Source organism: Haemaphysalis longicornis, unplaced genomic scaffold (genome assembly GCF_048455015.1).
Source record: "Haemaphysalis longicornis isolate Haplotype H1 unplaced genomic scaffold, Haemaphysalis longicornis Haplotype H1 scaffold_1, whole genome shotgun sequence".
NCBI classification, from domain to species: domain Eukaryota; kingdom Metazoa; phylum Arthropoda; class Arachnida; order Ixodida; family Ixodidae; genus Haemaphysalis; species Haemaphysalis longicornis.
Window position 1 is genome coordinate 449,851,441 of NW_027526203.1, and position 16,337 is coordinate 449,867,777.

Consider the following 16,337-nt stretch of genomic DNA (forward strand, 5'->3'; position numbering starts at 1 on the left):
TGGAGTTCATATAAATGCGGGAGGGGTCGAGGTAGCTGAACCCGCCAGTCGACTCGACCCTCCCTCGTCGAGTCCATCTCGCGATTATGTGCCGCAACTATGACCCCTTTTGTCTTCGCGTGTCACCCGTGACAGCAACGAGCATGAACCGCAGTTTTCCGCGGGAACCGAGCCTTTAACAGAGTTTTCGTGACCCACTTGTCTTATAAGAACATCAAACTTCACATAAGTCATTATCTCCTGGTCCTAAAGGGTTATCATTGAAGTGATATGATGACCTGCTTTTGTTTCCTTGAATGGGTGTGATGAGTTCGCCAGCCCGCTTAGCGTACAAAAAAAAAAAAACGAGATGAACAAAAGTTGCTTCCCGTGTATGAAAATAGCGTTCCACCGGTACATTTATATTTGTGCGCTAACAACACCTCTCAGACTTCCATCCAATTATTTAAAGACGACGTGCGATATTTTTTTTTTCTTTACAGCGAAGCTGCAGCACATGGCTAGGGCTCCGCGAGCAAGAACACCTTGAGGCAAAGCCAACTGTATCGCGAATGCTCAGCAGTGAACGGCCGTAACTCTTGCTTTATCAAAGCTCCCTCCCCCTTCATACCCCCCTCCAAAAAATACATGACAACTGGCCGCCAGGATGACTCTATCAATGCTCCCAGTTTCGTTTATTCATCATAATTAGTTCAGGGTAAAGTTATAAAGGTTATAGAATTCACGTCTGCTGTCAATACATCGGCTTCCACGGGAGGAATATGGGCAGCTTCACTGGCCACTTATCCTTCATGGAGTGGAATGGCTCCTATGTTAATTTTTTATCGCCAAAAGCAAAAACTTTGTTTTCAAATGCTATCACTGAGATGCGTATTTCTGACAATAACACTGCTCTTTCCAAAGAAGTTGATTAATTCACCGTCATCAATGGAGGAAACAGCGCCAATTTCGGGTGCTTACAATGTCGTGCGTTAACAAAATATGTGAATCGGGAGTGAGTTCAGGGACGTAATGTTGCCGATGAAGGAACTTGGATCATTTTTCCGCCATTTCGGAATATTTCGGGGATACATATCGTTCCTTCCTCGTGACACACACGCGACTTGCCTTTTATCGGTTGTTCTCTGAAAATTTGATATTCACTTTCCGCCATTTTTAAAAATATTTATTCGAATTTAAGTTTATGGGCTTTTTTTTCCCGTCATTATATATATAGACACGATATCTTCAGTATCGCAGTGTTCGCGTTTCTCATTAACGATCGTGTTCATCATATAGAAGCGACAATAAGCGATTAAAAATAACTGTGATGAATACACTGCATAAAATTGCTTTTTGAAAACTGTAACTGAGAATGGTCTTGATGATGATAATGAACTAGCGCTGCTGTCTGCATGCTGTCACGAATAGTATGCAGTCGCCGTATGCAATCTAAGAAGACCCCGGAGGGCGTCTTCACCGCAATGCTCCAGAGTGACCAGTCGAAGTGGCCTAGTGTGCAAATCCGGCGATGAAGTGACCGATCATTCAATTTAAATGAAAAACGGCGTCTTCGCATGATCATTGCTCAACGCAAAACGCCATTCCCGCCTGGCGTGCTGTCCCTGCGACTCCCTTTAGTCAAATAATATGTTGGGCTTCGTCATTAGCCGAATTTGCACCCCAAGCCACTTCGAGTGGTCATTCTGGAGCGCTGTGGTGAAGGCGACCTAGGGGACTTCTCAGAGGGCACGACTTGCAGGTCAGAGGTATGATTTGAAATCGGACAGCGTAAGTGAAACAGATCGAAAGTTTGTTTTTGGAAACACTCTCAAAGGAAAGGTGGAAAATGAAATATCAAGTACCTCTTTCCATGTAATACAAAAACGCACATGAATCGCTTCACCACCACTTTCTAGGAAATCCGCAAGGGCGGGCTTCACAGCAATGCCCCAGAACGACAAATCAGCGTGACGAAATATGTGTATTTGGCGAATGACGAGGCCCAGTACACGATTATAAAGTAAAAATAGAATCTGCGCGGGGACAACAGCGCAAGGCGCGCATTTGCGTTTTCGTCCCTGCGCAGACCCCCCCCCCCCCCCCCTTTTTTTTTTTTTGCTTTAATCGCATGTTTGGCGTCAGCATCCGCCAACTTCACGTATTTGGTCACGCTGATTTGTAGTTCTGGGGCTTTGCGGTGAAGCCCAACTGCGGCGCTTTCTTAGAGTGCTCGCACCCAAATGACCGATCATGGTGATCAAAGGAGCAATTTGGTCAATTGGCCCAGCATATTATTTGAAAAAAAAAAGAAAAAAAAACTCAGTGAGCACCTGAGCGCTGCTTATCGTGAGTTGTCAATGCAAAAGTGCCCACTCGGAGTCCAAATGGGGTTCCTTCGAGCGAGTGTGTTGGTGTCGCAGCCGGTGGACATTGGTGAATCGACTGTTCACGTCCGACGCAGCTTTCAGCGTCACAGGCCAAAATCCCTGAGCGGGTGTGTGAGATTTTGGTTAGTTACGTTTACTTCGCACCCAAATGGACATTGGTGAATAGGCCGTGAGCTCTCGATGACAGCGGTGAGATGTTTACGTTGCAGGCAATTTAATAATTGGTGAAACGGGCTTGAGCTCCTGACGGCTGTTCCCATCGTCACGGACCAATACGTATGGGTGTGTATGTTGTTACACCTGTATTCGGCCTTAACGTGTGGTTACCGCAAGGTTGAGGTGAACGATGTGCCATGCAACGCCGAACCCATTTGTACGTCGAGCTGCGTGTGCCGTTTGTCGATGTTTTCCAAGTTGAAGGCCACAATAGGCACTCCTTGTTGCCAGGCCGATCCACGGCGCCGTATATACGTAGTGGTGCTGGAGATTCGTGTTCGATTAGCGTTCCGGAGGCACTGGGTACTGTTCCCGTCCAGTCCCAAATGTTTGTTAGTTTCTGTGAAACTCAATTACTTGACTTTTGTTTCCTTTGCACCGTCGGCCATTTGAGGAGCCGTTTCGCTGCGATAAACGCAGGATGGCGGCTTTTCTCCACAATGGGTCATTTAAAGCGTTCAGGTTGAAAAAAACTTGTTCTGCTCTGCAGCAACATCCCACGACGTTTTGCACGGCATGGTGTCATAACGTGACCAAAGTTGTCCAGTAATATATTTGGGGCCTCATTATTTTCCTATCAACTTCCGGGGACATTGGCCACTAAGGTGCATTGAGCTGAAGAAGACCCACAAAGGCTTTTCAAGACTGCGGTATGCAGACGGCTACCTTAGCGACCCGGCCAACTCATTCGCTACTCGCTCATCAAGAACACGAAAGAAACATGAGCCTGTCAATGACGTCTGGAGCTGAACTTCAGCCCCAGTCCGAGAACCTGAAAGTTGTCCCATGTTATTTTTAGCTATGGAACAAGTCTCGACGCAGCGTGAGCGGTTAGTATTATACAGTGGATGGACGTCAAGTCGCCTTTAACCCTTTAATCCTCACCATCGATGTCATCGCCGTCTTTGACGGCGCGGGATATGCCGTGAAGCTAAATCATCCCCCCTCTCCTATAAAGGCTTTAGGGAATTTAAGAAAATTCATTGTCCACTCCACTCTGTGAAGGTGGTTGGCCAGCGAAGCTGTACTGGCAACACGAGTGTACGACAGCACGGCTACCTTTACATCACATTTTAGATCATTGTTTTCTGGCCGCAGCGTCGTACAGCACGGATACATTTCCATCTCATTTTAGATCATTGTTTTCTGTCCGCAGTGTCGTCGCCGTCTATAGATGTCGTCTCTTGCGTTCGGCGTCGCGGCTCCGCTCTTCCTGCCGCGCCGTCGGATAACTGTGACGTTGACGCTTCCGCTCGGCGTCGCGGCCACGTACCAACTTACCAACGCGCCATCCTCAGCGAGAATGTTCTCGTTCCCTTTGTGGCTCGCCAACTACGTCCCAAACACGTGGCTATGGCGGGCTTCACCGCGAGAGACCCAGACGTTGCACGCGGTTTCGTTTACGCATGCGCACTTCATGCTTCGGAGGATTTTCTGCTTGCTGACACGCAGGTGGTCTGCCTTAGCCATAGACAGATTCGCCGTAAAAATCATTTCCTTGTTACCCGATGAGATAAATTCCACGTTTGGAAGGAGAAAGCAAGTTGTGAGTGCCCGCACGCCAAATGAAGCAGAAGAGCGCGAACGCCGGCATAAAGATGTTGCCGGCCCCATAGATGTCTAGACTAAATTGAACGGAATATTAGCGAATACGGCAGCCGCCAACGCAAAAAATCACACTAAAAGAAGATAGCGTCCTCGAAACTTCATGAACGCATCTAGGCTTTGTCAAACTACAATACAAATTGGCGTGCGATCAGCATCGCTTACGCGGTGTCAGCTTTGCGGTGTTGTGCGATGCCTTTATGCGAAGTTCTACTACTTTTTTTCATTGAACTGTTTTGGAATCACCATTTTATGAACCTCGTTTCACTGAGTGACCCGAGAGAAAAAAAAATGTTAAGAAAATAATGTTCGCGTTAACACTTTGACTCAGTTCAGTTCAGTTCGTTTTTTCACCAAATTGTATCTAGGTGAATATACATGGATTCCTGGGCTAAAAGTTGTATAAACAACTTGACTAGGGCCCAGGCGATTCATGGCGCGGCATACAAGACATTGCATATAGGAAAAAAATATTAGGAACAAGTGCAATGTTTTTTTTTTTTTGAAGATGTGTATGATATAAAAAACAACAATAAAAATTGCAGTAGATATCACAAAACATAGTTCTCACTATTGCGCTTACTCAGTTCTCATTATTGCGCTTACAACAGTTCCTTTCGCACCAGGGTGGCCAGATGTGACCGAGCTAACAAGCGAATAATCTTTTCAAAAGAAGCCCAAAAAACGTGGCGCGACTTTTGTGAAAAAGCCCAAAACAAGCAGGAGTTCCATAATTGCCCCCACTCTTGTAAAAAGTTTGTTTTAAAGGGACCCTGCAACACTTTTTTTTTACTTTTTCCTGGTTCTTAAATGCTTTTAGAAAGTAGTCAACAAACACATCCGGTACTTAGAACAGGGGGTCAGAAAGTAACTCAGCCAAAAATTACTGCTGTATGCCCATCAGGTAACTTAGAAACTTGCTCAGAGAAATTTTCTCTCTTTCTCGGCCCTGGCGTTCCTCAGGACCTTAAATTATGCCGTTATAGCAATGCAGGAGCATTGATATAACCGCTTCCTATCCGTTGCAGCAACAACGCTATCTATAGCCACTTTAGAAAAAAAAATCCACAAAAGCAGAGAAGGAACGGGAGGCGGGTCTCCTGCGACGAGCAAATCTCCCAGTGCCGCTCCGTGCTGGCGATAACTCTGCAACACTTCCGATAAACGCTTTCATTTTTTCCTTCGCGTCTGGAAGCATTGTGAAATATAGGCGTAAGACACATGTGGCAGGGCGACGCGTTTTCGCGCGCGTTTTTCCCCTCTCGCAAACCGGTCCTGTAGCCTTCATGCGTGCAGTCCTGGCCGCCGCCAGACCGATTCCCGGACTGCGAAGATGCGTGCGGATACGCGCCCCTCTCCGCTCATGTGTCCCCCGCTTATTTCACCATTGTTCCAGACGCGAAGGGAAAAATGAAAGCGTTTAGCGGAAGTGTTGCAGAGTCCCTTTAAATGGACACACACACACACACACACACACACACACACACACACACACACACACACACACACACACACACACACACACACACACACACACACGCACACGCACACGCACACGCACACGCACACGCACACGCACGCACACACACACGCACACGCACACACACACGCACACGCACACGCACACGCACACGCACACACACGCACGCGTACTCCCTCAAATACCACGGGGAAGTGAAGAAGTTGCCCTAAATATTTTGTATCACTAAAACGTTTAAAACTATAAACGAAAGCACGTATTCCATTTTTATCGTATACATAGTCTCCAATAGCTAGCCTCCACCCTGTTCAATAAGACCCGTTTGACAGTAATGTTAATCACGCCAGTGCATGGCTAGCTTACTTTTTCATTCCTCAATGTTGTATGTTTCGTTTTACACCTCGGCTACACACAGTCACCGTTGCATGTGTCCGACTGGTCTCGAAAATCCTCAGCTTCCGCTTCAGCTGAATCATGCATGTTTTTCCGGTTGAAAAGCTGCAGCATCTTTACGGTTGGTCGAAAGTCCTGGTAGCAGATACGCTACATTATGTGGGTCTGTTATAAGAACCGCAACCTACCCCCATGTCCTTCCCCTCCCCTGAGCACTGGGAGAGAGCACTGTCCAGCTCGGACCCCGTCGACCAGCTTCGGCTGGTAAAGAGAGCCTAAGAAGCCCGACGCGGGTCCTGGATAAGGACTCCTCCCCAAGGCTAACTGCTTCAGGGACGTTTATTCCTCCTTCCTCCTCAAAACTTGAGACCGTAACGTACGTGCAGGATGCTGCTCAACACGAAGTTCTTTATTTTGTTTCCATGGCGTGACTACAGACGTTCCTGTGCGACGTTCCTGTGCGAGAGCATGTGCCCCGCGTAGGCGTTCTTGATGGCAATTGCCGACGAAGACAGTGCGAACTCTGCTATTGCCTTGAAACAACTTTCACAAACTGCATTCGTGAAATCTAACACCCCTACCCAGAATGTTTTCGAAGTTTTCGACAAGGAACACGCTAGTAAACATGGCGAACACTGAAATAACAATATTTTTATGAGAAATGCGAATAAGCCCCAAACAAGCGACAAGCGGGGACAAAATTTGCCAGCGACTTGTTGAAAAAAGAAGCCCCAACCAGCTTATAATATGCGAAACTGGCAACCTTGTTTCATACGTAAGACACTAATAAACTTTCGTGGGTCTCCTAAGCTCCAGTGCACTGAATTACCATACGCTGCATCCGATGAGGTATATTATATACGTGCTGACTGACAATAGCCGCTAAAACGGATTGAAAGTTTTCTTACTCGATATCGATTTGTCACAGCTAACCGAGTCAGCTAATCCTATTGCCTCTGTCATTTCAGGCGTTCCTCAAGGAACAGTTTTTGGACCTAAATTTGCTCTTTAATATGTACAGTAATTATCTTCCTAGTGCTTTTCTACGACTCGCTTATTCGCCGATAACGGCGTGTGTTGTTTTTTCGAAAAATAAAAACTAATGACGAGGTTCATGTACTCCAGATGCTCAATGTTAAAAAAAAAAAAAAGCAAGGTCACACGTATTTCGCGATTTTCGCGAAATATGAGTATAGGAGTTGGTATCACTTGGATGCGCTTCTCCGGAATTTGTCTCGTCGTACAAGTAGCTAGGCGCATGATCTTTCGTTAAAAAAGCACATTTATTTCATCCCTAACAAAACCAGTCGAATGCTCACGTGTCTACACGCAACTTCCAATCTGCTCGTACGCCCATCAATCTGCTTTTTTGCAGAACCATTGTACTCAGCCAGTTGGAGTACGCCTTATCGGTATGGAATCCTCACCAACATGTAAGGATCAAAATAACTGGGCGTATTTCATCTTTTCTAACGACCAGAGCGCATCCAGCCATGGTGCTAGGATCAAGTCCAACTTGGGCTTGCCACTGCTCACCTCACGTCGCACGATCACTCGACTTTGTATGTTTCATAATATCTTTTATTATGGCAGCTTGAGCGACATTCTTATCACCACACAGTCATATATGTACTCACATACAGAAAGTATGCGCCATTTCATGCCAAGCAAAGGCCTTTTATAACCCTTCGAATTCCCTGCTAACAACGAAAAATTGGAGCTGTGGCACGTTCTCCATGAAATTGTAGCAATCATTGAGGCCAATTTGTTTAACGCTGCACTGAGGAACTGCAAAGTATAGGCTTGCTTTAACAAAATTATTGTATATATGGTTGCACCCTTTTTGTCTGGTGTGCTATGTACAGTTTTGTTGGGCCATCGTATTTTTATGCCGTAAATAAGTGTTCATGTGCCATGTTAAATAAAAGCGCAGAAAAACGCGGGACAAAGAGAAGAACTACACAGGACGAGCGCTTATTAACAACTATGTTTATTGAAACCAAAAACACATGTGCCGCTAGTTTGTTCATTGGCTATTCTCTAGCCCACTCGTCTGTTCAGTGTATTGCATTGAAATCATTCACAAATAAAATTTAAACATTGCAAATAACGGGAACTTGCATTCACAAACGTGACCTGTGCTGTATCATTACTCAATGCAAAACGTCATGTTTGCATTGCACAGTGCTTGCTGCAGGTTACATTTTTCGAGTCGAGTCCTGAGCTGGAGCTCGTCATTGGACTACTTAGCTACTTCGAACGTAATAATCGGTCGTTTAGGCGCGTTGAGGTGAGAACGACCCGGCGGGTTTTTGTACCACAACGCGCGGCGTATCGCGCGACGCCTGCATTTTTGTTACGTGTCGTCGAAACTGCGTCGAATCACGAAATCGTGAAAAAGATTCACTTTGCCTATTTATCATCCTTTTATAACTGGGAAATTCCCGGTTGTCAAGCCATTGGCACTGATAGAGGCTGCTAATTTTTATTGGAGTTAAGTCCAGAGGCTGGGTGGTTATTTGATAAAACGTGTTAGATGAACCTCTACGGCCAGCCCTCGAAACATGGTACACGCACAACCGCGTTAACTCTACGTTAACACGTGCGTTTCAAATTACACGAATTTGTTGCACGCCCGGATGAGCACGGATGATGAGGAGTCACATAAATAAACACTTTAAATGTTTTTGCTGGTTGATTAAACTCCCTAAACTTGTGGCCTAACGTTCCTGAGCTGCACTTTGGCTATGATGCACACCGTAAATAGAGAGAGCGGCGTATCAACATTGAGATTTTTAATATACGGCTCGATCTGGTACCCATTGGTTTCCTTGTATTTTGCCTTCGCTTGAAATATAGGTGCGAACCCACGTCGATTATTTGGGGGCTTCAATCTGTTAATCATCTGGAAACATGACAAAATGTCATTTTCAAGAGCTATATGTGTTGCGAGCGTTGCGCAAGACGGGACGAAGCGTGGAAATGAAGCTTCTAGTTGGCGCTGTCTTACGCCGTTTCAATTCGAGTAGCGTAGCGAGATATCTGAATTTGTTTCCAGCCGTGCGACGCAATCGGAAGTGATAAGGAGGCTCTTGAGCGCTGCTCGCATAAAGAATACCTCCATGGAAGTGCTGTTGCACGCCACAAAGGCACCGAATATTTCCACTACGTGCAATGCACTTACTTTCATATGCGCAATTTATACAGTCAGAAGAGAAAGTTAAACTAGTTTTATGCAGCATTGGAGACTCCGCTTCCCCAACATTACGGTTAAAAGCTGTGGGGCGTGAACACGCACGGACAGCAAAGGGCAGGAGTAAAGATTTCTAAGCAGCGTCACCTGCTTTCTCTTTCTCGTGATGGGAGCAGTAGCTCTGGGCGCGGGTTTCGCTGGGAAAAGGGGGAAGGGGAAGGGAGGGGGGGCGTACGTTTTCGGCGAATCTGCGGCTGGTATACGTGCCACCACCTCCGCTCTTCTTATCGACTGATTCTTGCTGTAGCGTTCTCGACGCTGCATGAAGTCCGTAAAACGGTGTGAAACACGCAGCGTAAATTGAAGTGGGAGAAAAATAAACGTGTGTGCATGGCTGGATGGCCGAATATTCTTGCAGGCTTTATATTTCTGCGCCCCACGACAGGAAAGTGGAAGAAGTAAGGCTGACAGGAGAATACGTGCTCAAAATGAAACTCTTTTCCAACCCTTCGGGCTCGAGACCGTTGCTGACATTGAGGGTTATAAAGGGCCACTGATTGTAGTCCGGAATCCCTCGGCCATGTTTCGACCACTCTGGGTGCGTTTACGCGAATTTATTTAGGAGAAAAATCCATTCGAAAATGCTGTCCTCCTCTCTGCATAGTCGCCCATTTTCTGTGGCATTTTCGTGTGACGTCAGGAAAGAATGACTTGGCTTGAATGCGCCACTGCACGGCTCGCTTACCTTCCGACAGAGTCAGTCGGTCTAGCGTTTAGTCCGCCGGCCGGCGACGGGTCTTCGCAATTCGCTCGCTCAGTTGAAACTAAGCCACGCCACGTTTGTGAATGGAAGAAAGTGCCTTTCTTTAGTTTGTTAGTTTGTACACTGTATCAAGCTCCAAGTCCAGGTCGCTCCACACAAGCGCTGCACAAGTGCACATGCGTAGCTTCGCTGACTGGTACGCTAGTAGGAAAATCTAAGGCCAATTGAAGGCGGGAAAAGAGTCAGCGAAGTCAATATAGGCACTAAGAAAATAAAATCAACCGAAACTTGTACCGTACAGCGTAAAACTAGGGAGCTGGAAGCACTTTTTTGCGCTGGGTGAAGCACGACCACACATCTGCGAACGCTTTTCCGTCTAAGAAATGCAATTGTATTGTAGAAATTTGGCGCACGCTTACTTCACGAGTACTATACAACAAATAGTCATCTAAGCTGCTTGAAATGCTAAAACTAAATAAAAATGTAAACTGGTTATACATTATATACCTAATATTTCCAACATCCGGCAGCGTTGGGTCATGGCCGAGTGAAGGTTTAGGGCGCTAGGTATGCTATTTTGCAAGTCCCAAGTTCAAATCTCCTAGGGTACATTTTTTTTGTAGGTTGATGTGTTCGTTTTCGCCCGATGTTTTCTATACTGAATTCACTATTTTTGGGCCGTAGCGTTCATCGTTCCACGGGCGAGTTCTCAGAACGCGCGCCGACTAACACTGACGCGCTAGCGAGTTCACGTTGGCGTGCTGTTGCCATAAGTACCGACTGCTTGCGGGCAATGGTCACAGACCAGATGTGAACACGCCTTTTACGATACAGGCATGAGTGACGCAAGCTCCAAAGACGGGGGAAAAGCGCATGGCATTCGAGCGTCTGCGGTGACGCAGAGGGCGTTCATCCACTGCGTAGGCCTCGGCTAGGGATTGCTATAGTATACGATTCCAAGCCGTCCTGGTTGGCTTATCTGAGGCATTTTACAGCCGACAACATGGAAGAAGCGTGGTATGGCGATTACTGAGATATCGAGATTGCCCATCCAACGATAACGTCGGATGCCAAGCGTGTTGTTTCACAGAGTCGAAACCGAAGCTTGTATGAATGCTAATCTTGGACATCGTCCGATCACGTAGCACCTTTACCTGACGCCGCTGCGGTTAGTTGGTGCAGCCGCCGCAAATCGCGCATGGTATTTTTGCTTGTTTCAGGATTTATAAAATAAATACCGCATTATCGCCCGGATAAACGATGAAAAGTGTGTTCATTTGAGCCAGTATACGCAGAGCAAGCAAAAATGGGAGCTTCACAAATTCACTTCAGTGTCCCCAGCATTCCTTTAGCGGAACCCCATCCATCTTCGAATTTTAATGCGTGCATGCGCGAGTGCGTGCACAGGAATTTGCAGAACTGAGGAGAGGTATACATTTTTATTGGCCCTAATTAGATAAAGTTCTCTTCTAATTAACGTATATTACAAATACTACAACGCCTACCCATTGAAACTATTCTTTAACGGTGCCGAGTTTCATATCTTTTATTACGATAGATAACAATTTTAGTTTTAAAATGAATGATAAGACGCCAATATATCAGCAGCCGCTCTTCTTCGACCCGGTATTTGGGAAAACAGGTGTATAACATGGGTAATGGGGCGGGTGTAGAGAGACGTACGTTTGTCGACTATGACAAAACTATAAGCTGACTAAATTGTAGTGCAGTAATGAACTCAGAAGGGTGCTGCGTCAGAATGCGGAAAGGATTGTTCTTTTGCACTTTGAACTTGTTCAGTCCTCCCCACCCGGACAATGGCGACGCCATGACAATGCGCTTGGCGGTGGCCTGCAAAAGTGAGCTTAGTACGCCTTCTCTCAGCAGGTCCCCTTGTCACCACACTTTTTGCCCTCCAGCCATCAATGTTGTTACAGTCTGGCAGCCTCATCGTTGATTTACCGACATTTAAAACAATTAACTTCATGGAAACAAAATGGTTGCCCCTCCACCCTTGCACCCAGGGTTCTTCAATATACACCAGTTGCAAAACTCTGTTGCAGAACCCGGGCGGCGCGGGTCCATCTGCTTCGCGGAAGCGGAAGGGCAAGTGTACCGGCGCGGTCCACATGAGAGGGAAAGTGGAGTTTGCTTAACATTTACGAAATAACAAAAATTATTAACATAAATCTTGCTCTCTAAATTAGAAAACATAACTTAGGTAGTATTAATTTTTTCTCTGTTTTTCTTTTTGTTACTTACGGCAGCAGCCGCAAGCACTTGAGTACTACTTCAACCTTCAGCCGCCAGACGACAGGCTCGTCAACTTGACCCGTGCTTGCCCCTGTTTGACTCAGCGCAGGGGGACCGGCAGACCAAACGTGGACCGGCTTTTGATACATGGGGCCTATGGGGAGTTTCGCAACTGGCATATATCGAGTAACTCTGCTTTCACCGACTTTTCCACACTAAATTAAGAAACCCGTGTTTATCCAAGACAAGTTAGTCGCAACTAATGAGCATAATCAGCAGGTTGTTGACGGGCGATCGTTCAGCCACAGAGAAACAGTGTGCAAATCTGCCTATTTGAACTGCGATTTTATTTGGCAATTTGAACTGCCGATTACAACTGTGGATCGTTTTCGTTAGGCTACCCTACCTTCGCTGCTTTTTCGTTAAAGCAGTCATTCCTGAGCTCCTTTCGATGTGACTTCCGCCTCTGAGGAAGTCCTCGAGGAATTTCGTCATTGACATAACGGCGTTTTGGTGCAGTAGGCTAGTAGACAGTACCTTGTCGTAACATAGTTGTTAATCCCTACATTCCCTTAAACCACACTTGCTCTTCCCCAGTGAAAGTGGGGCCAACGTTTGTAAAGCCACGGTGACAATGCTAATGAGTTCTGCGCATGTTCCGCTCGTACGCCTATACCTGTTGCCTGTGTTCAATCGTGTTTAATAAGTGAGTGGTAAAGGTGATTCTCGTTAACCCATTCTCAGTAAATCAGACATCGTCTGTAATCAAGGAAGAACAACACTGCGACATCGGTGAATGACAGAGTGCTGCTCTTTCAGTTGAAGTTCCCCTCATTACATCCATCTTTTTCTGCAATTGAGAAAGTCATGTACCAAATGACGGGCCAAATTCTCACCAACTTTACAGACACCCTTGCAAACCTCATCCCTTCTAGCCAGTGCAATTGCTCTCATCACCCTGGATAGTTGCAACAGCCTATTTCTCCCAGAGCGCATTTTATGAAATCTCTTTCGTGTTACCTCAAGAGCCTCCCCATTTTTCACAGCGTCATTCTGCAGCTTCTTATAAATAATGCTTTCTTACCATGTCCTTGACGTTGACGGTTTCTCTTGCAATCACCATCTCCCAGGTCATCATCAGCAGAAGTTCCCACATGCTAGCATCCGAATAAACGTTGCGTTTCCCTTCGTCCTCCAAAAACCGAAGCCGCAGTCGGCACACTAAAACAAAAAAGACGACTGCCGACTGGACATAGTTGCACCTAGGCAAGACAATTTACAATAGCCGGATTAACTACCGTTTATTGGAATCACCATTCGGTTTTGTTGACACCATATATTGCAACAAGAACTTGGCGTTGAACTGATAGCTTCTTTTGTTTGGGACAGTATATATCGTTCCTTTCGACCTGAGCGTACTCGTGGCCGATGCGGTCGTTTTATCACTGCGCTTTCATTAAAGATATGCCACGCAGCCTCCTTTGTTCGACCGATTACGCTCTCTGACTGCAAGCTACATGCGGAAGGAAGTGCAGCTCCTGATTGCTCATCAGTCACGCTGGTGAACTTTTATTTCCATCCTGTGTTCACAACAGCAGCTATGTATATTTTTCATACAGCAAGATAACGTGAGCCTTTAGAGTTGACTTTTATTTTCCATGATGTCACGTGGTAATTTCAAGCAAACAGTCGAGTGAAGATACTGAATGCCTTGAACAAATGCCCGTTCTATCAATGCGAGCCACTTCTATGCGACACGCCATCTTTTCAATTCTTTATTTGACGCTTGCCGCTGCTTGAGTACCGATTGCCTCATGGTGAACAAACACAGACCGTTTTCCTATCTTGTTTTCGATTGATCGTAGGGTTTAATGCGCCGACGCAACGCAGGCGACGAGGCGCGCCGTAGTGGAGGGCTCCGGATTAATTTTGACTACCTGGGGATCCTTAACGTGCGCCGAAATCTCGAACACACAGGCGTTTTTGCTTTTCCCCTCCACCAGAAAAGCGGCCGCCACGGCCGGGAATCGAACCCGCGACCTCGTGCTCCTATCTTGTTTTCCACTGTTATACCTGCTGTAATGGTAGCGGTGAGAGTTCAGAGATTTCAAAGAGAAAGCTTTCTTAGTGGAACCTATGCGTTCTGTCAAAAAACTAATGCGTTTCCCCGTAGACCGGTTGGTCGACCGAAAATTTTTGTTAATTGATCTCTGGACACACAGCGCGTGCGGGAAACCAGGCTTCCATTGTTTCAAAACTGTTACTTAAAAATAAAGCAAAAGGAACGGTTCTGGATGAGGCAATACACCCATCGATCACGAAGAAAGAGTACAACAGTATACCTTTGTCTCATAAACCACGTATCGGTATATTTTTAGATCGGTCGTAGATAAGTTTGCTTAGAGCGCGAAAAATAGGCGCATGGGTTCGTTCTTCGTTTGCGAAGTTCGGTCTTCGAAGGTTCGATGATCGATTGGACGCACCTTTAGCGAAGGTGTTGACGCTTTTTTTTTTTTTTTTTTTGACGCAGTTTTGTTGTAATAAAAAAAAAGCTTTCGCGCTTCCCTCAACTTTCTTCAGGAAGGGATGGTAGAGTTTCTTTAAATGTGCGAAAGCATTGTATGGCCCATTGAGCGAACAAGCCGGTGTCAGGAGACTAATATTTCCTTGATTAGATTATTCTATTTTAACTAATTTGTTAATTAATGAAATTGAAAAAAAAAATCACATAGCTCGCGGCACTCTCAAAGAGGGCTATTAATTACTTTTGTGCTTGAAATTTCAAATTTGTAATTTTAACCGGTTCAAGTTACGGGAAACACCCTGAATAAATTTACTCGGATGAAGGCTGGTGACCAGAGCGAATCATTAAGAATGTGTACATGATGTCGTTGGATTCACACCACGAGTCTATGCTTTCTAATATTATATATATATATATATATATATATATATATATATATATATATATATATATATATATATATATATATATATATATACACATACACAGTAACACAGTAGGCTCGCGATGATTCAAACTGGAGGGGACCCCAGAATTTGGTTTGAATTATCAGAAGCTCCTTCAATATTACTCGGGGCACCACGCAACTTGTCTTATACAGAAACATCCACGTATATTTCATAATACAATATTCACACACGGCACTGACGTGCTATTTACACGTTGAAAAAAAAACTCATGAATTGACGACTACTTTGTCTTCGCATGAGACTTCAAACCAAACAATATTTTCGGTGCCAGCATCCTGTTTTCTTTTTATTATTTTCTTTGTTCCTTAATCCACACGCGATCGTTTGCGGCGCTGAGTTTACGCAATCCGAGTTTGCGCAATCAAGCGGTTTTAATTATCGCGAGTGTACTGCCCACACACACACACACACACACACACACACACACACACACACACACACACACACACACACACACACATATATGTGTGTGTGTGCGCATGTGTGTGTGCGCGTGTGTGCGTGTACGTGTGTGCGCGCGTGTGTGTGATTGCGTGTGTGCGTGTGCGTGTGCGTGGGCGTGTGTGCATGTGTGTGCGTGTATGTGCCGAGTGCATTTGTGTGATAGATAGATAGATAGATAGATAGATAGATAGATAGATAGATAGATAGATAGATAGATAGATAGATAGATAGATAGATAGATAGATAGATAGATGACAAGCGTAGAAGATGCGTTTTAGAGCGAAAGGTCTACTACGCTATATCTTTCAAGGGCATTAATCGCGTCGCAAGTGACCTTCAGACGCCGGCGCGCAAGCCTCTCCTTTCTTTTTTATCGCTTCGCTCGCTCAGGGCCTTGTTAATGCGGTACCGTGCGACTAGGCGAGCGTAAAACGTCTGCTTTGCCTGCGTTTGATCGTTCAACGGTGGCTGGGCCGTCTGGGCGTGCGCTCCATCGCGAGCGGATCACGTGAATAGGCGAGGGTGTAACGGCTGCCTCGCCGGTGCTTACTCTCTCTTAGTCTCGCCATCGATGGCGCGCCGGCGGGGCTGTCTGTGGGTACCCTGCAGTGCAAGAAAAAATATGAA